Source organism: Chiloscyllium plagiosum, unplaced genomic scaffold, assembly GCF_037043375.1.
Source record: "Chiloscyllium plagiosum isolate Xiang-an unplaced genomic scaffold, Cpla_swu_hap1 HiC_scaffold_10, whole genome shotgun sequence".
NCBI lineage: Eukaryota > Metazoa > Chordata > Chondrichthyes > Orectolobiformes > Hemiscylliidae > Chiloscyllium > Chiloscyllium plagiosum.
In genome coordinates, this window is record NW_028270148.1 from 5,964,877 (window position 1) to 5,988,532 (window position 23,656).

Below are 23,656 nucleotides of genomic sequence, written 5' to 3' on the forward strand. Positions count from 1 at the left end.
TGAGTGTAACTCACTTTCCAGCCAGTATTCTGCTCTGGGGACTGGTGTGAATGATGATCTCCTGGCAGAGACTAGTCAATGTTACCTTGGGAACCTGAGCTATATCACGGACGTATGATGTTAATTGAAAAAGTACATGGAAATGGATCGAATGTTCAGAGGAATAGATAGGTGTTGCTGCACCCACAGGAAGGAACCCATTTATGGTGCTACCTGTCTGGTCCCACTGTCAATGAAGTTTTTGAGTGACTGCAGAGCACTCTGATGGGGGAGGTGAGTGTGAACCGTCAGCAGTCCCACTCAACATATATCCCAATGACAGAAGCAGGAAGAGGAATGTTCTCAAACAGTCAGAGTTTATGAACCAGATTTTGTGAGCTGATGCCTGAGTGGTATTGGTGGGGGCTGGAGATAAATTAACTTGGCAGGAGTCTGGGAACCAGAAGGAAATGTCAGAGAGGAGTCTCAAGGTTCACAGACACAGACAGCTCCAAAATAATGTCTAAATTAATATTGATGTCCAAAAGGGATTATTTGAAACTCAGAAAGTTTCAGCTCATTTGTGTGATTAATCAAGGGGCAGCCTCTCAGAGGCTCAAGCTTGAAGACAGAAAGAGTTAAGTCAAACGTATCAATACGATAGAACAGGATATTCCCTGGGAGGTGAAAATTGCAAAGTGATGGTGTTCAAATAAATGGGATTTTATTATTTCCATGTGCTTTCAAATTTCAATGAATTAGTTTATATGCAAATAGTTTGGTTTATTCTATTTTATCTTAATCTGTTATGTGCAATAAAGTTGGTGAGTCTATCACAGTTGCAAGCAGGATGTTCCATGCCCCTACTACTCACTGAGTAAAGAAACTACCTCTGACATCTCTCCTAAATCTATCACTCCTCAATTTAAACTATATCCCCTCGTACTAGCCATCACCATCTGAGGAAAAAGGCTTTCATTGTCCACCCTATCTAACCCTCGGATTATCTTATATGTCTCAATTAAGTCACCTCGCAACTTTCTTCTCTCAAACAAAAACAGCCTCAAGTCCCTCAGTCTTTCCTCATAAGACCTTCCCTCCATACCAGGCAACATCTGAGTAAATCTGCTCTGAACCCTTGCAATGCTTCCATATCCTTCCAGAAATGTCCGCAATACTCCAAGTGCAGCCACACCAGACTTTTGTACAGCTGCAATATGACCTCATGGCTCCGAAACTCCATCTCTCTACCAATAAAAGCTAACGCATCGTATTTCTTCTTAACAACCCTAAAACGTTGGTGGCTACTTTCAGGGATCTATGTACATGGACACTGAGATCTCTCTGCTCCTTTACACTGCTAAGAATCTTACCATTAGCCCAGTACTGTGCATCCCTGTTGCTCCTTCCAAAGTGAATCACCTCACACTTTTCTGCATGAAACTCTATTTGCCACCTCTCAGCCCAGCTCTGCAGCTTATCTACGTACCTCTGTAACCTGCAACATCCTTCAGCACTATCCACAACTCTACCAACCTTCGTGTCATCCACAAAATTACTAACCCATCTTTCTACTCCCTCATCTAGGTCATTTATAGGAATGACCAACAGCAATGGCCCCAAAACAGATCCTTTTGGTACACTGCTATTAATTAACTCAAGAACATACATTTCCTGCCAACCACCACTCTCTATCTTCTTTCAGCTAGCCAATTTCTGATCCAAACCATTAGGGATGGGCAATAAATGTTGGCCCAGCCACTGAAACCCACTTCTCACAAAACAACTAAATAAATTGCTGCATCTGAGCTCAGCTTCCTCCCCACAGTGGATCCATCCCCGAGATCACTCTTCATCTCTTCCTCAATCTTCTTGATCACAAACCGATCTCCATTTCATTCATTGGGCAGGAAGAGATTGTCATGTAAATGCTATTCACTCTTTGCAATGATCTGGCTTCCTCTCCCATAGATACTACCCCGCACTGAGCAGTAATAGTCCCCAGTGTCACTGGGCTGAACGTTTGTGATGGTCAGAAGGAAGTTGTTACTGGAGGAGTCTCTGGAAGGCTGGAATCATTCAGTGAATCCTGGGATCCAATGTGTGGAGTCATTTTTACCATGTGCTAAAATTCACACAGTGTGACTCCTTGGTTTTTGTCGGTGCCACTTAATGGTGGTGTGTGCCACTGCGGCTTTCATCATGTGCATTGTAACCAGGCAGTGTGACCCTCGGTGACATGTTCGAGGCTCAGGAACTGGAGAAGGATGACAGGATTTGAACCTTTTGGGGAAAAGATCAAGAATTTAAGATTCAATTCTCTGGGTTACAATTTGCTGCCAGTTGTTCAAAGGGACAGTTCAGATGGAACATGTTCTGTATTAAAAAGGGAACTGGTTTAACAAAATATCTTTAATTCATTAAATAACTTTAATAACTATTTGTGTAAACAATTAAAGAACCTGAGACCATAAGAAATAGGAACAGGAGGAGGCCAATCGACCCCTCAAGCCTGCTATGCTATCTAATAGGATCCTGACAGATCGACATTCCTCACGACCACTTCCCTGTGATTTCCCTGTAATGCTTGATTCCCCGACTAACCTAGAATCTCTCTGCCTCAGACTTCAATATACACAAGGATACAGCCCAGCCACAGCTCTCTGTAGCAAGGAGTTCCAAAGATTCACAATGCACTGACAGAAGAAATTCCTCAACACCTCAGTTTTAAATTGGTACTTTGTAATTATGAGACTGCGTTCTCTGGACTTAGACTCTCCCATGAGGGGAAACATTCTTTCAACATTGACCCTGTCAAGCCTTTTAAGAATCTAATATATTTCAATTAGATCACCTCTCATTCTTATAAACCTCAGTGAGGAGAGTCCCACCTTTTATTTTTATTCATTGTAGAACATGGGTGTCACTGGAAGGGCATTTATTGCCCGTCATGAGTTGCCCTTTAGATGGTGAGATGCTGCCTTGAACCGCTGCAGTCCATGTGCTGTAGATAGACCCATAATTCCTTTAGGAAGGGAATTCCAGGATTGTGTACCCATCGGGGCAAGTGGGGAGCATTCCATCACACATCTGGCCTGTGCCTTGTAAATGGTGGACAGAATTTAAGGAGTCAGAGGTGAGTTACTTACCATAGCATTCCTAGTTGAAAATGTGTTGCTGGAAAAGCGCAGCAGGTCAGGCAGCATCCAGGGAACAGGAGAATCGACGTTTCGGGCATAAGCCCTTCTTCAGGAATAGCCCTTCTCCAGGTTCCCTGGATGCTGCCTGACCTGCTGTGCTTTTCCAGCAACACATTTTCAGCTCTGATCTCCAGCATCTGCAGACCTCACTTTCTCCTCATAGCATTCCTAGTCTCTGACCTGCTGTTGGTTCCATAAATTCAGGTAAGTTTACTGGTCAAGGATGGTGATAGTATTGGATTCAGTGATAGTAATCCTATTGAATGGCAGGGGGCAGTGGTTTGTCTTATTGGAGATGGGCATAGCCTGGCATTTGCTTGGCATGAATGTTACTTTCCCCTTGCTAACCCAAGCCTGGATATTTTCTCGATCTTGTTTCATTTGAACATGAACTGCTTCAGTATCTGAGAAACTGTAAATGCTGCTGAACCTGTTTAGCCATTGCTCGTAGGACAATTCCTCAGTACCAAGATCATACAAGTGATCTTTCTCTGATCTGCCACCAATGAAATGATAGCTTTCCTTAAAAAGAGGAACAAAACTGCTCATTGTGCTTGAGATGTGGTCTCACCAGCGCCTTGTGGCACTGCAGTAAGACTTCCTAACTCTGATTGGCTAACCTCCTTTAAATAAGGTCCAGAAGGCACAGCAGGCGCTGAGTGTACAGTGACATTACTTGAAGAAAGGGCAGCTCCTGATTCCAGCCTCCAGCCTCAGACCAACCCCATTCCCTGTTCCCACCAGAGGCTCCGAGCTCCTCATGGTTCCTTCTCCCTGTGATGTAATTGCACTGGAAGGAGTGGAGAGATACTGCCTGGGATGGAGCACTTCAGCCATGAGGAGAGGCTGGATAAGCTTGGGTTGTTTTCTTTAACCTGGATGGGTATGCCCTTTTGTGCTCTATGGTTCATTCCCAATCCTTGGGAGACTCCTTGCAGATGTGTCACCTCGCAGAGCAGTCTCCCTGACTCTGCACATCCAGCCCGATGGCACTGACTCGCTTGTGAGTTGAATGGAATTAATGTCACTTATTCTGTGGGATAAAACTCCAAATTTCCCACAAGATCCTCCTCCCATTTCCACAAAAAATCCCTTTTCTCTCACCATTCACCAACATTGAACCTGAGCTCAGCTTCCTCCCACCAGTGAATCCATCCCCAAGATCATTCTCCATCACGTCCTCAATCCTCTTGATCACAAGCTGATCTCCAATTCATTCATTGGGCACAAGTTTATTGCTGGAGGTGATTGTCATGTCAAAACTACTTACTGTCTACAATGAGGTGGCTTCCTTCACCAGGGACACTACCAGAAACCCCGCAATAACAGATCCCAGTGTCCCTGGGCCACACATTTGTGATGGTCAGAATGAAGCTGTTACTGGAGGGGTCTCTGGAAGACTGGAATCACTCAATGAATCACAGGTAACATTGTGTGATGTTTCTAACATCATGTGTTAAAATCCAGATCACCTTAATCTATCTCACCAACCGATACCAGTCAACATCGGTGTGTTATCACTGCGATGTTCTTCCTGGTGCACTGAAACATGGCAGTGTGACCCTCGGTGACCACTTCTAGGAGTGGAGACTGGAGAAGGACTGGGATGTTTGCACCTTCAAAATAAAAAAATACCAATAAATGAACAACAGTCTGACTGTTCAGTCTTTCCCATAGGCATAGTGTGGCTGAGATAAATGGGGTAAACTGGGTAGATTGGAGACAAATGCGAGGGTCACATTTGTGCCCCTCCAGCTCTAGGTAGAGGGCATGGAGCCAGTGATGGTCCCACGATCAGTCTGTTGGACCTACATCTCAGTTAGTGAGTCAGGGTGGGTTCCCCTGGAAGGTTGTGTCCCCTTGTCCAGCAATATTCCATCCCACTTCAGGGAGATGGAGGAGGAGATGCAGCATGGATTTGAAGGAACACCTTCTGGATGAAGAATGAGAGACTCCAGCACAGCAATCGCTGATTCTGGATGGAAGATCAATTTGGTGATGGCACCAAGATAAGGAGGAAAGTGAGGTGTCAAGAGAAGAGAGACAGAGACAGGTGGAGTGAATGGTTAAAATGTGGCAAATGGAATACAATATTGTAAAATGCAATATTGTTCTTTTTGGGAAGTGTAGAAATTATTGAGGAGGTTAATCAGAAGATTTAGAACAAGACTAGGCCATTCAGCCCTATGAGCCTATTCCATTATTCAATTGAGTCACAGTGTCATACAGCACAGAATCAGACCCTTTGGTCCAAACAGTCTATGATGAACATAATCCCAAACTAAACTAGTCACATCTGCCCTTTCCGGCCAATATCCCCCCAAACCTTTTCTAATCATATACTTATTCAAATATCTTTAAACATTACAATTAGACCTATCGACCAGTTCCTCAGGTCGTTCATTCCACCCTTGAACTACGCTCTGTGTAAAAAATAAAGCCCTTAAATCGTTTTTAAATCTCTTCCTCTTACCTTAAAAATGATCTCCCTAGTTGAGGGATCCGTCATCCTCAGGAAAAGACAACTACCATTGACTCTCTCAATATCTCTCTTTATTTTATAACCTTCTATCAGGTGGCCTCCCTACCTCTTATGCTCCAGTGAGAAAAGTCCCAGCTTAGCCAAATTTTCTTTAGAACACAACCCTTCCATAGGCATCAACATCCTGGTAAATCACCTCAGAACAATCTCCAGTTTAGCAATCTACTTCCTATAACCGGGTGACCAGAACTGGACATTGTATTCCAGAAGAGGCCTCACCAATATCCTGTACAACTTCAATATCACTGTTATCCCAACTCCTATAGTCAAAGGATTAAGCAATGAAGGCAAGTGTGGAATGTCTTTTTAACCACCCTGTCTACATGTGATGCAAACTTCAAAGAATTCTGTACCAGCACCCCGAGATTCCCAGCTGAACAAACATTCCTCACATCCACTTTCCTGCTCTTTCCTGGAAACTATCAATCTCAGTCTTAAACATACGCAAACTCTACTCTCACAGCTTTCTAGAGCAAAGAGCCCAAAGGCTCACAATCCTGTGATAGAAAATATTCTTCCTCATCTCAGTCTTAAATTGGTGCCCCTTAATTCTGAGACTCTGGCCTCTGGTCCAAGACTCTCGCATGAGAGGAAACATTGTCTCAGCATTTACTCTATCAAGCCCCTTAAGAATCCTGTACGCTTCAAAGGGATCACCTCTCATTCTTCTAAACTCAAGTGAGGAGAGTCGCAATGTGTTCAGACTTTGCTCATAAGACAATCCCTTCATATCAGGGATCATCCTCATGATCCGTCTCTGAGTTACTTCCAATGAAATAAATATTTCTTTAAATAAGGTGAACCAAAATTGCTGACAGTACACATGATCTGGTTCCACCAGCACCTTGTACAATTGCAGTGAGACTTCCCTACTCTTATACTCCAAACCCCTTGAAATAAGGGCCAACATTCCATTTGCCTTCCTGATTACCTGTTAACCCTGTGTGCGAGCTTTCTGAGTTTTGTGCACAGGTTTACCCAATCCCTTTGTGTTGCAGCTTTCTGCAATTTCTCTCCATTTAAATCATATTCTGTTCTTTTGTTCTTATTTCCAAAATGAACAACTTCACATTTTCACACATTAGACGCCATTTGCCAGCTTTTTGCGCACTTTCTTAAATGATCAATATCTCAGTAAACTGTTTATGTCTCTCCCACAAACTGACTTTTCACCTATTTTTGTGTCATCTGCAAATGTTCCTACAGTACATTGACTTTCTTTTTCCCAGTCATTAATATAAATTGTAAACAGTTATGGTCCCAGCACTAATCCCTGTGGAACCCCACTGGTCACCCTGTAAAAGAACCCCTTATCCTTTTTCACTGTTTCTGGCCTATTAGCCATTTCTCTAGCCACAATAACATCCTCCATCCAATTTCATGAGCTTTTATCAAATGAACTAACCTTTTGTGAGGTACCGCAGCAAACACCTCCTGGAAGAACAAACACAACACAATTACTGTTTCCCCTCTCGCCACTCTGTGTGAGACTTTCTCAAAAAACTCAAATAAATTAGTCAGACATGATTTCCCTTTCATGAAGCCACACTGACTTGGTTTGATTAGATTATAATTTTCCAAATGTTCTTCGATTAAATCCTTAATATGTTTACGTGATTTGTTGTTCTCCATCCAAAGGAGGGGCTTGTCCTAATTGGAGTTAAGAATAAAAAGAAGATTTGAAGCATCTCAGTTTCTTTCGGCCATGACAGAGTGGATATGGAGAGAAGGTTGTTTCCCTTTGTGGGAGTCTGGGACCAGAGGGCAAAAGCTCATAGGAATGGATCTGTGATTTAAGATGGAGATGAGGATGAATTTCATCTCTCAGAGGAAGTGAATCTGAGGAATTTTTTACCATAGAGGGCAGTAACTTCGATTCTGATAGCAACAGATTTTTAATCAGGAATGGAGTCCAGGGTTATGGGGAAAAGGCAGGAAAGTAGGGATGGGGACTATCAGAGCAGCCATGATCTCACTGAATGGCAGAACCAATACAATGAGCTGAATGGCCTAATTCTGCTGCAATATCCTCTGGTCTTAAGGTCCAGTTGTGGCATTTAACAGGCTATTGGGTGGTTATTTAAACATAAGCAATGTGTAGGGTGGAGCAAAGGCAAGCATTGGCACTCAGTTAAAATGCTCAAAGAGCTGGTGCTGATGAATGGGCCCAATGGCTTCCTTCTTCATCAGAACATTCCTGGGATTTTGGGAACAGTGAAATTCCAATTTGTGCAGCAAATGTTGCTTCGTCTTTTCTGTTTCCTGGGCTCAGTTGGAAGCTGGTGTTCAACCAGATCGTCAAAATCACATTTAATGTAGCTGGACTCTCTCTTCATTCTGTAGATGGTGAAATCTGCAGTTATTTTTTCCACAGTATTGTCTGTCCATTAAAGAGCTGGGAAATGGTGGGAGCACAGGTAGACACTCTACATTCTCAGTGAGTGTGACGGGGCAGCTTGAGAATAGAGAATTAATGTGAGTGTCAGCATGGGTCCATTGGTGAAATTCATTCTGAATCACAAAGCTGTAAATGCACCAATTTTGTAAAACAGGAGGTTGTCATTCAAATCCACCCCAACGAGACCCAATGAACACAGATTAATCGAATCCACTCCAAATCCACAATTTAATGGTGCAGCCTGTCCCTCAGTCCCATTCTCCCAATAAGTGAATGACAGAAAAGAATGGGAAGAACACTCTGTTTTCTGGCCGGTGATCCCAGCCTATGGAGCTCTGTGTCAGCTGCATCAAACAATCCTCAGACAGTGAAATTCTCCTTGTGACTCTCCCCTCTAGTTCTCAATGTTCAAACTTATAAAATTCTCACAAACTCCACAGCAGCACGAACCATAGAAAGGTCATTTATAACAAGTTTAACTTCTCAAAAGTGGATACTTGTCCAAAGCAACACACGGGGACAGGGTCACAGCAAATAGAGTTCCACTGATCATCTCAACAGACCAGCAACCCTGCTTCTCCACTCAGTATATTGTATGTCCAGTTAATAATTCAAGACACAAAGTATCCCAGCCAACTGCAGTGTCTTTCATCACTTGTTTCTCAGGAGGTAAAGAAATAAAACTGTCAGTAAAGAGGAAGTTCAGCACAGTTCTCTTGTTGCCATGGGGTCTGCAGTTTGAACACATTCCTTATTCCATTTCTTGTCTTTCAATGTTTCTCTTTAACCTTTTCTTAACCCTTTGGCGAACAGACATTACTGAGTAGGTTTCCATGAAGTGAATCTGGTAATATTTGTTATTTATGATTTGTCATCAGTGAATTTACCCTGAAATTATATAGCAATGCTTACAATCTCTGCAACAATTATCATGACAATGGATCCTCACCCCTGATTATTTCCAACACATGAAAGGTGTAATGATAAAGTGTAATTTTAAATTCTACAGCGCCATGACTCCCTGGAAATCAAGCCCACTATTCCAAGAGTTGTCGCAATGGGGAAAGATTTATTCAAATGTTCTAAAGTCCCCAATTTGCCTGACCGTGACACTCAGGATAAATGGAAACACAGACCAGTTACTGAACTGAACAAGATGAACTTAAACTGATTACAAACTGTTTCATCCAAAGCACAATTTATAACTGGTTTTACCATTTCTGAATTTCTCCTCTCCCATATGAAGGCAGTCTCACAAGACAGATCTGACATGACTGTTAAGGGAAGAAAAAGATTGAAAAAAGTCAGACAAACACAGTTCAGTCACATCGATGTGGACCAGGAATTTAATGAGTCACTTGCCTTCTCATCATTTCAATTTTGATTTGGTGTTTTTGCTGTGAACACTAAGTTACATTCAGAAGGCTGTTGTTAAGGAGCCACAGAAGAGATTAACATGAAAAATTAAAGCCCATTGAGATTGGAATATTGCAATGAAATGGATTGAGAACTGATTGTCACCTTTTTGCCAAAGAATCACAATAAATAGTTCATTTTCTAAGTGACAACTGCAATTAGTGGGGTACCACAGGGATAAGTGCTTGGATTCTAGCTATTCTCAATATTGATTTATAATTTTGAAAAGGGAACTGAATTTAAAGTCTCCAATTTTCAGGTGACAGAAAGCTGAGTGAGAGGGTGAGCTATGAGAAAAACGGAGAGATGCTGCAGTGTGATTTGGACATGCTGACTGTGTGGGCAAATGCATGATAGATAAAGTATAATGTGAAGTATAATGTGTAATGGGCGGCACGGTGGCACAGTGGTTAGCACTGCTGCCTCACAGCGCCAGAGACCCGGGTTCAATTCCCGCCTCAGGCGACTGACTGTGTGGAGTTTGCACATTCTCCCCGTGTCTGCGTGGGTTTCCTCCGGGTGCTCTGGTTTCCTCCCACAGTCCAAAGATGTGCAGGTCAGGTGAATTGGCCATGCTAAATTGCCCGTAGTGTTAGGTAAGAGGTAGATGTAGGGGTATGGGTGGGTTGCGCTTCGGCGGGGCGGTGTGGACTTGTTGGGCCGAAGGGCCTGTTTCCACACTGTAAGTAATCTAAAAAAAAAAGAAAGATGACCAAAAGCAAAGAGTAGGAGGAAAAGGGTGTCTCACACGAAGACAGACTGTTCCTTGTGGTGTACTGTGTGGCTCAATGGAAGGCCCACAGTGTTCAACAGCTGGAGAAATGGATTAGATGTCAGGCCCAATTGGAATGGTTCCAAACTTTCTGATGGTATAAAAAGTAGATAAGGTTGGAAGCTGTGAGGAAGATGCAAGGATGCATCAAGTGGCCAGGCTCAATGAATGGGAAAGGACAAGGCAGATGGAATATAATGTGAATAAATGTGAAGGTAGCTACTTTACCAAAAGAAACAGAAAGGCAGAATATTTTAAAAATCGTGAGATTTTGGGAATTATTGATGTCCAAAGGGATCTGTGTTACTGTGTTCAGGACTTACTAAAAGTCAGCATGATGCTGCACCAGTCACTAAGGAAGGCAAAAGTTGAGGGAGTTGAGTCCAGGGGTGAGGATGCCTTGTTACAGTTGGACAAAGTATTGGGGAGACCACACCTGGATTGTGGACAGTTTGTCCCTGAATGTAAGGAAGCACAGATTTACCATCGAGGGAGTTGTGTGGAGGGTCAGCAGAGTAATCGCTGGGATGGTGGGTTTGTTGGATGGGAGAGTGAGGAAACTGGCCTGTACGCTCTCGAGTTTGAAAAATCAGAGGTGATTAAATTGAAACTTTCAATGTGCTTCAAGGACACAACAGTGTGGATGTTGGTGGCAACGTTTCCTTTGGCTGGTGAGTCAAGATCTATGGGGCATTATCACAGGAAAGTAAGCCGTCCAATTTAGACTGAGATAAGGTGGAATTTCTTCATCCAGAAGGTGGGGAATCTGTGGAATTCCCTATCCCAGAGGGATGTGGGACCTCAATCATTGAGTATGTTCGAGATAGGAACGGAAAGATTTCTAAGACCAATGAATCAGATGATATGGAGGTAATGAAGGAAAGTAGCATTGAGAAAAATAACCAATCATGATTGAAATGATGGGCTGAATTGTCTACTGCTCTTTGTATGTTCCTTTGTCTTTGTTTCTTGGACTATGGGAATAAATGAGGGTTATAAGAAGAGGAGTAACCAGGGCGGGGGTGAGGAAAGGTTTAGATTAAACCAAGGACATCAGAGGTGGAAGTGGGAGTGTCATTGAACAGAACAGGAGCTGCAGAGGGTTGTGGGAAATGATGATCAAAGACCTGAGAGCTGAGAGTTTGCAATTTCCTGGATATGTTGCTCACATCTTAATGAGTTATACTGGAGCCCAATTTAAACTTTAGTTGAAATGACTTTGAGATACAGATCAGCCGTGGTTCAGTTTGCCTTGATTTTAATTTCAGCTCCTGTTGATTGTTCTGATCCCAGCTATATAATCTAATCTAATCTAATCTAATCAGCTGATGTTGTTCCTGGTCTAGTCCGATACAGAGTAAAGTCTGTCATGATTGATATTATTTTGTTGTGCTTTATTTAGTATGTTGGTCTTTCACTGAAATTAAAGCATGGAATGTTTGTTGCTCCAACATTTTATCCAAAAGGGACTTTATTGGACCTGTACTCACCGCATTACCTTTTTTTGAACACCTCCCGCTGTTCTGCTGTAAACTCACCCTCAGCAAGCTGTGTTCCTGGTTTACTTTGGCCAGGTCCTGCTTTATTTTTTTGCCATAACCCTGTGGTCAAGCAACCTATGGGCCCAAAACTGAACATTCTGAATTGACCCACAGTGGGAGAAATCAAGCCTGACAGAAAAGTGGCCAAATGAAATTAAAGTGCAGCCAGCAGCTGTCGGCTTCAGGGAATAGAAGAAGCCAAGGTCAAACCAATCACAAAGGATCAAGAGGAACCAGTTACAACCAGACCAAGAGTCGTGTATTGGAGGAGTATCGATTCGACTCTCTGGCAACTTGACTGCCTGAGTGTGTGGAGAAAGTGAGAACTTTCTGAGTATGTGTATATCATACCTCCCAGCATGGCAATACTGAAGGGTGTTGACACAATCCCATTGGATGATTTAAACCCAGTTTATGACCCCAGTGGACAAAGGCTACAGAAATGTTTGGAAGGACAGGCGCAAGCGGGGGACAAAAGCACACATCCCAACTCCATCATCTCATGAGGACACAAAGAAACCTCAATGATGATTCAGTGAAGACTCTGAAGACTTGCAGGGAAGATGCACAGCAAGACTCATGGCAGAAGATGATGAGCCACCCCAAAAGACCCAGGAGAAGATCTGCCCTGACCTGTGAAACGAGCTTTGTGAAAGAGAGCCAGCAATACATCGGAGAGAATGGAGATTCTAACACCCCGGATCAATCATGTGGACCATTGTGGGTAATATATCAGATGGATAAAGCTAAATAAATATTGGAAAATAGTCAGGTGGTATTTTTAATAAGGAGCATTTTGTGAATGAAATTGAGTTGAACCACAAACGGATTTCTGTATCCCCCTTGTCCGCTTCATCAACTAGAGTGTTTGGGTAAAGTGTTTTCAAAACAGAACTGGGTCAAACGAACAACACATCATTCCAGAGCCCGTTTTTGCAGACCATCCCCTTCTGCTCCCTGAACAAACTGAAAACATTTGGTGCTGCGGTTCCTGTTACAAAAATGCTTCCCCACTGTCACCTCAAACAGCTGTCCAGCTTCGTTCCACCAAATTAGGTCCTGCACTGCACCCTCCCATGTTGGACCTTCTACACATTGATATAAAAAGCTCTCCTGTATAAATTTAAAGAAATCTGCTCCCTTGAAACTTTTACACTATTGTTATCCTACTCATGCTGATGAAGTTGAAATTCCCTGATATAATTATCCATTTGTTCCATTGCCCGGGTAACTGTTGGGGATTGACAATATGCTCCCATTGTGTGACTGTTCCTAAACTCTGCCCCAAAGCCTAATTTGAAGACCATTCTAAGATATTGTCCTTCCTTACTGCAGTAATAGACTCCTTTTAAATAACACAAAGCCACCTTCTCTTTGGCACCTTTCTCTGTCCTGCCCAAAGATCCTGTACCTGAGAATGTTGAGTTGCCAGTTCTGCCCCTCCCTCAACCATGTCCCTGTGAAAACAACAGCATCTAATTCTAGGTGTCAATCCATGCCCTCCAACCCATCTCTCCTACCCATTTTACCCTGTGCAAAAACGAGTAGACCACCCAGCTGGCCTTCCTCCCTTGAAACTCAACATGGCTGAACTCGATCTGCATTTATTCCTTCACTAAAGTAGGCTGTATCCCTACATACTAACACACTATACCCCCTCCCTCTGGGGAACTACTTTAAATTCCACCCAAGAGCATGAACAAACCTACCTACACAAGGGTGTTGGTCCCATTCTGATTCAGGAGCAGACTGTCCCATCAATGGTTTCCTTATGATTCAAAGGTTCTACCAAATTGTTCCACAGTATAAACAGCCTGATCAAAAAATTATCTTCTCAGACACAAGTATTTCTGATGCAGTGAATAAACCAACTTCCTCCACCCTACCCTGGCCTGTTGGACTATATAACAGAAGGTTAACAGCTGAAATGATGTCCTTCTGAGAGCTTTTTTTTATTACAAGGAGGTTTGGAATACAATGATAAAGAAGCCCTTTCCAACTGAGCACTGTGTGTGTATATGCCTATTGAATTATATCAAAGGTGAGACCCACACACAGGCCATTCAGCCCAATCAGTCAATGCTGGTGTTTGTGCTGTATTTCACCATGTGACCATCCTTCTGCAAATAAGTATCAGCAGCATAACTGTCCACTCTTCCCCTTTATTTACTTCCCCAATTTCCCCTGAAGTGAATCTGTGCTACGCACTTCAACCACTCTCTAGATTTTTATAAATGACCTGGATGAGGGGCTAGAAGATTGGGTGAGCAAGTTTGCGGATGATACGAAAGTCGGTGGAATTGTTGACAGTGAGGAAGGATGTGTCAGGTTACAGCGGGCTATAGATAAGCTGCAGAACTGGGCAGAAAGGTGGCAAATGGAGTTCAATGTGGGTAAGTGTGAGGTGATTCACTTTGGTATGAGTAACAAAAAGATGGGGTACTGGGCTAATGGTCAGATACTTGGTAGTGTGGATGGGCAAAGGGATCTTGGTGTCCATGTACACAGATCTCTGAAAGTTGCCACCCAGGTAAATAGTACGGTGAAGAAGGCATATGGCGTACTGGCTTTTATTGGTAGAGGAATTGAGCTCCAGAGTCCTGAGGTCATGTTGTAGTTGTATAAGACTCTGGTGCGGCCGCATCTGGAGTATTGTGTGCAGTTTTGGTCGCCATACTATAGGAAGGATGTGGAGGCACTGGAACGGGTGCAGAGGAGGTTTACCAGGATGTTGCCTGGTATGGTAGGAAGATTGTATGAGGAAAGGCTGAGACACTTGGGGCTGTTTTCATTGGAGAAAAGAAAGTTTAGGGGTGACTTGATAGAGGTGTACAAGATGATTAGGGGTTTAGATAGGGTTGACCATGAGAACCATTTTCCACGTATGGAGTCAGCTATTACGAGAGGGCATAGCTTTAAATTAAGGGGTGGTAGGTATAGGACAGATGTTAGGGGTAGATTCTTTACTCAGCGAATCGTGAGTTCATGGAATGCTCTGCCAGTAGCAGTGGTGGACTCTCCCTCTTTATGGGCATTTAAGCAGGCATTGGATAGGCATATGGAGGATAGTGGGCTAGTGTAGGTTAGGTGGGCTTGGATTGGCGCAACATCGAGGGCCAAAGGGCCGCTACTGTGCTGTATTTTTCTATGTTCTATGTTCTAAAGAGTTCTACTTTCCACTCCCTCAGATAATGAGTTACATTTTCTCAACAGTCTGTCTTTGAAAAGAAGTTTCTTCACAATTCGCAACTGGATTTGTGACAGAGTTTTCACCTCCCACTTCACCCCCATCCACCCCCATCATGTGTTATCAACCCTGCCTTGTAATGAACAAAAACAGAAATGACAAATTGCTGAGGAAGACCGCTGCAGTCATCTCCCTCCAAAACAGATATAGCAGTTTGGATACTGTTAGGGCGATGGCCCACCAAGGGAAGTCAGCAGTGGCCAGATTCATGGCACCATGGCTAGCTCTGCTGTTCAGCAGGGTGGGAAAAACAGTGGAAGAACTATAGTCATAGAGGATTCAATTATAAGGGGAGTAGATAGGCAGCTCTTTGGTCAAAAACAAGATGCCGGAATGGTATGTTGCCTTCCAGGTGCATGGTCAGGGATGTCTCGGACCGGCTAGAGAACATTCTCCAGGGGACCGTGAACAGCCAGTTGTCATGGTGCATATAGGCACATACGAGATAGGCCAAAAACACAGGATGAGGTCCTACAAGCAGAATTTAGGGAGTTAGGAGACAAGTTAAAAAAGTAGGACCTCAGAGGTAGCAATCTCAGGATTGCTATCAGTGCAAGGCGCTCGTCAGGGTACGAATGATAGAATAAGCAGGATGAATGTGTGGCATGAGAGATGGTGCAGGAGGGAGGGGTTCAGATTTTTGAGACACTGAGGTCGGTTCTGGGGGAGGTTGGTACGATTACAAATTGGACTGTCTCCACGTGGGCCGGACTAGAACCAATGTCTGTGGGGGCGTGTTTGCTAACACTGTTGGGGGGCTTTTCAAGATAATGTGGCAGGGGGATGGGAACCAAGTGAGGTTGGAGGACAGAAAGGAAGGAGTGACTATAGCCTGTAAGGAACTAGATAATGAAGTCACCGTGACTAAGGGGAAGAGTCAGCAGGGAGCAGATGATGACTGCAAAGGGACTGGTGGTCTGAGGTGCATTTGTTTTAATGCAAAAAGGGTAGTAGGTAACCACATGAACTTAGGGTGTGGATTAGTACCTGGATTTATGATGTTATTGCTATTATTGAGACTTGGTTGAGGGAAGGGCATAATTGGCAATGAAATATCCCAGGATATCGATGCATCAGGTGGGATAGAGAGGGAGGTAAAAGGGTTGGAAGAGTTGCATTACTGGTCAAAGAAAATATCACAGCTGAAGGAGGGCACTATGGAAGATTCAAGCAGTGGGGCATTATGGGCAGAATTCAGAAATAGGAAAGCTGCAGTAACAATGTTGGGGCTATACTGTAGACCTCCCAACAGAGAACTTGAGATAGAAGTACAAACATGGAAACAGATCATGCAAAGATGTAGGAGCAACATGGTGGTGGTGATAGGAGATTTTAATTTTCCCAACATTGACTGTGAATCATTTTGTATTAGAGGTCTAGATTGAACAGAATTTGTAAGGAGCATCCAGGAGGGTTTTCTAGAGCAGGATGTCAATAGTCTAACTCGAGAAGGGGCCATACTGGACCTGGTATTGGGAAAGGAGCCCAGCCAGGTGGTTGATGTTCAGTAGGGGATTGCTTTAGGAATAGTGATCACAATTCCAAAAGTTTTAGAATCCTCATGGACAAGTACGAGAGTGGTCTTAAAGGAAGAGTGGTAAACTGAGGGAAGGCCACCTAAAGCAAAATTCAGCAGGAGCTGGGGAATGTAGGTTGGGAGCAGCTGTTTGAAAGGAAATCCACATTCGACATGTGGGAGGCTTTGAAATAGAGGTTGATTAGAGATCAGGAGAGGTATGCTGCTGTGAAAATGAGGTATCGAAATGGCAAGATTGGGGAACCATGGATGACAGGTGAAATTGTGAGACTAGCTAAGAGGAAAAAGGATCTGAATATAGGTTTGCTCGCTGAGCTGAGAGGTTGATTTTCAGATGATTCATCACCATACTAGGTAACGTCTTCAGTGAGCCTCCAGACAAAGCACTGCTGATGTTTCCTGCTTTCTATTTATATTTTTGGGTTTCTTTGGGTTGGTGATGTAATTTCCTGTGGTGATGTCATTTCCTATGGTGAAGACATTTCTTGTTCTTTTTTCACAGGGGGTGGTAAATGGGATCCAAGTCAATGTGTTTGTTGATAGAGTTCCGGTTGGAATGCCATGCTTCTAGGAATTCTCATGCATGTCTCTGTTTGGTGTGTCCTAGAATGGATGTGTTGTCCCAGTCAAATCCAACCCAAACTTTGGGTCCACTATGTGGATGACACCTTTGCCATCACTAAACAAAACAAATTAGAGGAAACCTTCAAGACCATCAACAATACCCTTACTGGTATAAAATTCACTTAAGAGGAGGAAAACAACAACAAACCATCACAGTAGAGCGAACAGCCAATGGAGAACTTCAAACCAGCGTCTACTGGAAAACACACATATGGACTAAATATTGAACTAAAGTAGCAATCATCCTAACATCCACAAACGAAGCTGCATCAGAACGTCAGCCACCACACACTGCAGCACAGAGGAACTATGCAGAGCAGAGGAAAATCATCTATACAATGTATTCAAAAAGAATTGGCATCCAATGAACACAGTCTGCCGATTTCTCAGCAACAAACCTAAACAAGCAGACAAGACACGTCCAGAAACCTTAGCAAATCTTCCCTACATCAAAGACTTCTCAGAAATGACTGCCAGACTACTCAAAGCTCTTGTCATCATGGTAGCACACAAACCCACCAAACACACTAAAAGAGCAGCTAATGAACTTGAAAGACCCTATACAGACAACAAGCAAAACTAATGTCATTTACAAAATATTGTGAAAGAACTGTAACAAACACTACATTGGACAAACAGGCAGAAAACTATTTACCAGGATACATGAACACCAATTAGCCACAAACCGACGTGACCCTCTCTCACTAGTATCTTTACATACAGATAAAGAAGGACACCACTTCAACTGGGACAACACATCCATTCTAAGACAAGTCAAACAGAGACACACATGAGCTGCTCCCAAAGTGCCTGCCCCACCCAATCCCACCATCCCTTTCTGGCCCTGATGACAGGCTATCATCTAAGAATAGAATAGCATCTGCTCCTGGGCCTGGCCAAACTGGCCATTAACAGGTCCAGGCAGCGGGCCGTGGAGGGGGTCGTTAGGGCCGACTGCCTGCCCCTCTTCCGCAGTTACGTTAGAGCCCGGGTGTCCTTGGAGAAGGAGCACGCGGTGTCGACCAACACCCTGGAGTTGTTCAGGGAGAGGTGGGCGCCGCAGGGAGTGGAGTGCATCATTTCTCCCTCCAACTCTATTTTGATTTAGTCCCTACCCTCCCCTTCACTGTTTTGATCACACAGCACTGCCCTCTGATGTGAAGGGCAGTGTTTGTCACTGGCCACCCGGGTGTTTTCCTATTTTCTGGTGGCGGAAATTGAATAAAGACTCATGCACTTTGTGTCTTTCACTGTGTCTCACACCTGCACACACACCATGGGTGCTGGGGATAAAATAAGCACTACCGCACTTAGGTGGTAGTGTGGGGGTTAAATTTAAAAACAAAAACAGGTGTGCTTGCCCTTTGAGATGAAGGGCAGTGTTTGTCACTGGCCACTCGGGTGTTTGCCTAATTTGAGTGTATTTGCAAGGACTCTCCTTGAAGGCGACTATCCCTAGACCAGCTGCCCTACAGGAAGAGAGAAGGAGAAAAAAAGAATAGAATAGCCTATGGATGGACAGGGCATTTTGATCAAATCTCTTCTCAACTTTTCCTTCTCCAAGGGGAACAGTCCCAATCACTTTGATTAGTGTTATTATGGTCCCAGTTAATGTTAGTATTGGACAAGTTTGATTCCAGACTGAAATCTGGCTTGGATTCTTTTTTGTATAAAACTAGTGGGTGCTTCACTGAGAAAGAAACACATAATGCAGCAGACTTGGTTTCAACAAAAGGTAAAGATATTTTATGATTTTTATGATGTGATTTTTGTTCAAATAGAACTGAAAAAATATAATGAACTAAGCTATATACATTAAACACACAGCAAAATACAATATTTTAATGGTCCAGTCAGCACACAATACAGACATTAGAGAGTGTTTTATTTTCCTCTCCAACTCTATTTTGATTTAATCCCTACCCTCCCCTTCACTTTTTTGATCACACGGCATTGCCCTTTGATGAGAAGGGCTTTGCTTGTCACTGGCCACTCGGGTGTTTCCTGGAGGGGGAATACAAATAAAGGTTTACACACCTATTGTTATTCACTGTATCCTACACCTGCACACACAAGACATGGATGCGGAGGAATTTTTTTTTAAAAGTACAGACATTAGAGAGAATACCCTTCTCTATCAAACATATAGGGGTTGACATAACTCCAAGAACTGTCTCTGTCAGATATTTTCGTTAAAATAAATAATAACTTCAGGAATATTAACATTTTCATCTTTAAATCCTGTCATACACACAAAGACCAAAACCTACATGCCATTAGTTCAAAATCCAAATTCCAAACTAAATACTATTAACATCATTTAGAAACCACACCTCACATCCCAGTGTTTCGACTCCAATGTGGAGAGTGCACTCATAATCGAGCACAAATTTACCATGAGCTGTACTAAATGTGACACTGAATCAACAATACAGCCAATTTGTCTCTCTTCTGTCCTCCGATCCAAAGTTGAAAAGAAAAGCAGTTTAATTAATGACTTCAAAAATAATTTATTTATTATTTTCAAAACTGATTGTTTAAACAAGCAGAAAATGTGATTAGCATTACAATATGGCGGTGAACCCTTCTGTTAATTAAACCAATCATGCAGAAAAGCTCACCTCGACTTGTAATCCGTTAAAAAAGAATGAATGACAGAGAACTCAAAAATTCCATTGTTTAAATAAAATCAACTTCTTCTTTAACTCTAAAAGTGAACATTAAACAACACTATTCACATCTCTAATCCTCATTCTCTTAACAGCCTCCAATTTTAACCATATGCTGTTCCAATAAGACACTTATTAAAATTACATCAACTTAATTTCAAAACCATACAGCCGCTGTCATCGTCAGTGTCTGTCTTCTTTCGTCTGAAAATCTCCCTCGGTCATTTTCTTTCTCATTACTGCAAATATGTTTCATTTGAAAAGGTACCTTTGATAGACAGTGTTCCTTAATTTCTTGGCTCTCTCTCTCAATGGAAATTGTTCTGTTACCAATTTTCAAACTGTCCGCATTTTAATATCTCCAACATGGATTGTCTCATTGGTTCGATGATGGCAAAATAATAAATACAAACGCAATTCGGTTTTAGTATCCTGAGGCAGAATTTGAACTGATTGCTTAAATTTTAATTGCTGTCAAAGTAGCAACCAACTTAGGTATCCATCTCACAGCCAAATGCTACGCGTTTTCAATTTTCCAGTACACTGTGAGACTGCCTTCTAGTCTTATCACACAGGTGCTTGTAAGTTCTCAGTTCAGCACAGCATTCACTCTAACTTAAAGATACAGTACATGCCTTCAACTTCATCACATGAGCAACTACATTTCTATTTGGGATTCAACCAAATCCCAATAATCTCAAACATACATTCATTTACAGACAAGCCAATGTGGCTCTGCAGAATTAGCTTGGGCTGTTTTAAAAAAAACTTAAAGAATGACCATCCCAGGGGGTCTAGGAACTCACATCAGGTGGTGGAATGTGTTGATTTCTCAGAGTTCCTTCAATTTCTTGTCAATGCGGATGATTCCTGGAAGTTATATATTGATGGGAGATCTTCTGACCATATTTCAGATTCTGATAGGAAATAGTTTGAAACCCTGATATTGGAAACATTATCTTTTTCCTTGTCTTTTGCTGACTGAGAGGAAGAAATTGTGCTTGAAGATTTCTTCTCTTTTTATCAGAACAAAGGGACTTTTTTTCATTGTTTTTGGTCAGTTTGACAATTTTGCCTCAGCTGCTCTCCTTTTGATCTGTGAAGGCACACAGTAACACAAGTCCAGAAACTATTAATAAGCTGTATTCAAATGCAGTCAGCCCAGCAACTGAGTGATAAAATCTGTTTCTTACCTATTCTTAATATTCTTGTTTCATTAAGAATTCATTTGAATTTTGTAAACCACAACAGATTTTGATCTTTCAGATCCAAGTGGTCATGTGGTAAATGTTGCTTGACAAAGGAAGGTCCAAGAGTTCCATATTCCAGTTTCTCGTACTCCATATATTTTCGTGTATGGGTATCTGTTCACTTTAATGAGTGGTTCTGTTGTTACCTTATGAATTTAATGACTCTTTTTCGACTAAACAGTATACTTCCAGTTTTGACTGCTCCTGCACACCCATTATAATTGCACTTTTACAAAAAATTGTCTTCGCTGCTCTTATTTCTCCATCCAATCTGAGTATCCTAATATCTCTCTGCATTACATCTGATCTGTTATTGGTGCCCACTCTCCCACAATGGGACAAGTAGAAGAGAAAGAGAAAGCACCAGGATCTATCTGAACCAGAATGCGGCCTGTTGAGTGGTGACTTAATTGGGATATATAAGATAATCAGAGGGTTAGATAGGGTGGACAGTGAGAGCCTTTTTCCTCAGATAGTGATGCAGCTAACATGAGGGGACATAGCTTTAAATTGAGCGGTGATGGATATGCGACAGATGTCAGAGGTAGTTTCTTTACTCAGAAATTTGTAGGGGCATGGAAAACACTGCTTGCAACAGTATTAGACTTGCCAACTTTAAGGACATTTAAATGGTCATTGGATAAACATATGGATGATAATGGAATAGTGTCAGATAGATGGGCTTCAGATTGGCTCCACAGGTTGGCACAACATTGAGGGCCGAAGGGCCTGTACTACACTGTAATGTTATATGTTCTCGGTTCTATGTTCTATCTTCTACATTCTACATAACTGGCAACTTTTCTACACAGCGGGTGGTGTATGCATGGAATGAGCTGCCAGAAGAAGTGGCAAAGGCTGATACAATTATACTTCTAAAAGACATGTGGATGGGTATATGGATAAGAAGGGTGCAGAGGGATATGGGCCAAATGCTGGCAAATAGAACTAGATTAAGTTAGGAAATCTGGTCGCAATGGATGAGTTGGATGAATGGGCCCGTTTCTACGCTTGGTATCTCTGTGACTCAATGACTCTATAACCTAGAGTCAATCTCTTGCCTTTTCTTCTTCGTCCTGCGCATTGTTTCTGTGTAAATAATCATCCAGTGCCCTGTTAAATGCCTCAGTTAGACCTTAATGCCATTGGAGCAGAAGATGGAAGATCAGAATCAGGCCTTTCTGCCCAACGAGTCTGTTCATGGCTGCTCTGATAATCCCCAATTTGACTTTCCTGTCTTTTCCTTCTATCTCTAGATTTACTTTCTGTTTAAAAATCTGTCTTTCTCAACTTCATCATACTGAATGGTGCAGCCTCAGTTCCCCTGTGTGGTGGAGTTCCCTTCTCAGTGAGGAAATTCCTTCTCCTCTCTGCCTTAAGTTTACATCCCCTGATTGAGATTCTGTCCTCTGCTCCCAAGACTCCCGAACAGTGGAAACAATGTCTTCTCATTTACCCTGTCAGGTCCTCCAGGAATCTTTTCTTTTTCAATACTGTTGCCTCATATTTTTCAATATTCTGGTGAGAACAAGCTCAATCAATGTCACCTCTCCTCATAAGACAGTCCCTCCATACCGGCTATCAGCCCAGTGACCCTTCTCCAGACAGCCTCCAATACCAGGACACCTTTCTTCAAATAAGGAACAAGCACTGTCTCACAGTATTCCAGTTATAGTCTGACTAGAGGTTTGTACAGTTCTGGTAAAACCTTCCTAATTTTATTCTCCATTTCCTTTGAAATAAAAGACACTCTCCATTTTCCTTCCTTATCACCAACAAAATGTTGATGATAACTCTTTGTGATTCATGGATGACGACTCCCAAATCCCTCTGATCTATAGTTTTTGCAGTCTTTCCTATTTCAATAATATTCAACTCCTCTGTTCTTCCAGACAAAGTGTATGGACTCACATTTCTTCAGTTAAGCCTGGATGTCCATTGGGCAAATGTTTGGAATCCTTCAATGCCAAGGAATTTCATGAGGCTGTTATTCAAGCCCAACCACTTGCCTTGAGCGCCTATCACAAAGCCAAAGTACTTAGGCTCACAGCGTCCGATCAACTCCATTATCTCGGCATTCAGGCGGTTGTATTTTGTCTTTTGTCCTGCCGTGCCATTTCCAGAGCTTTGCTGTCTTTTTTGTACTGCACTGCAACATTGACCACTGCGATCTTTTGATCTTTCTTAAATATGACATCAGGTTTCCATAGTGAGCCATGCTTCACGATCAATCTCGGCTCAGCGTATTTACTGACATGCTTCTTCAGCTGGTCCACAGTCTTATTATGGAGTTTTATTCGAGCGTTTTTAATGAATGAGCAACAACCTGAGATGTGTGAAATGGTTCCAATTGCTATCTCACACCTTCGGCGAGTTTTGATTCTGCTTGGTCTTCTTGTCGGCTATAGATTACTCCGCAGGAGCAAGCTGTTAATGAGCTGTGAGGATTTTAGTTGAATTGCTGGTTTCAACCAAGAGTTT

General features: G+C 42.6%; 2 pseudogenes; one reads left to right on the forward strand and one right to left on the reverse strand.

Moving 5' to 3' along the window:
• LOC148148897 (uncharacterized) overlaps positions 1-23,656 on the forward strand; it is a 92,528-nt pseudogene that overhangs the window by 42,094 nt on the left and 26,778 nt on the right.
• LOC148148899 (uncharacterized) lies at positions 1,911-23,242 on the reverse strand (annotated as a pseudogene).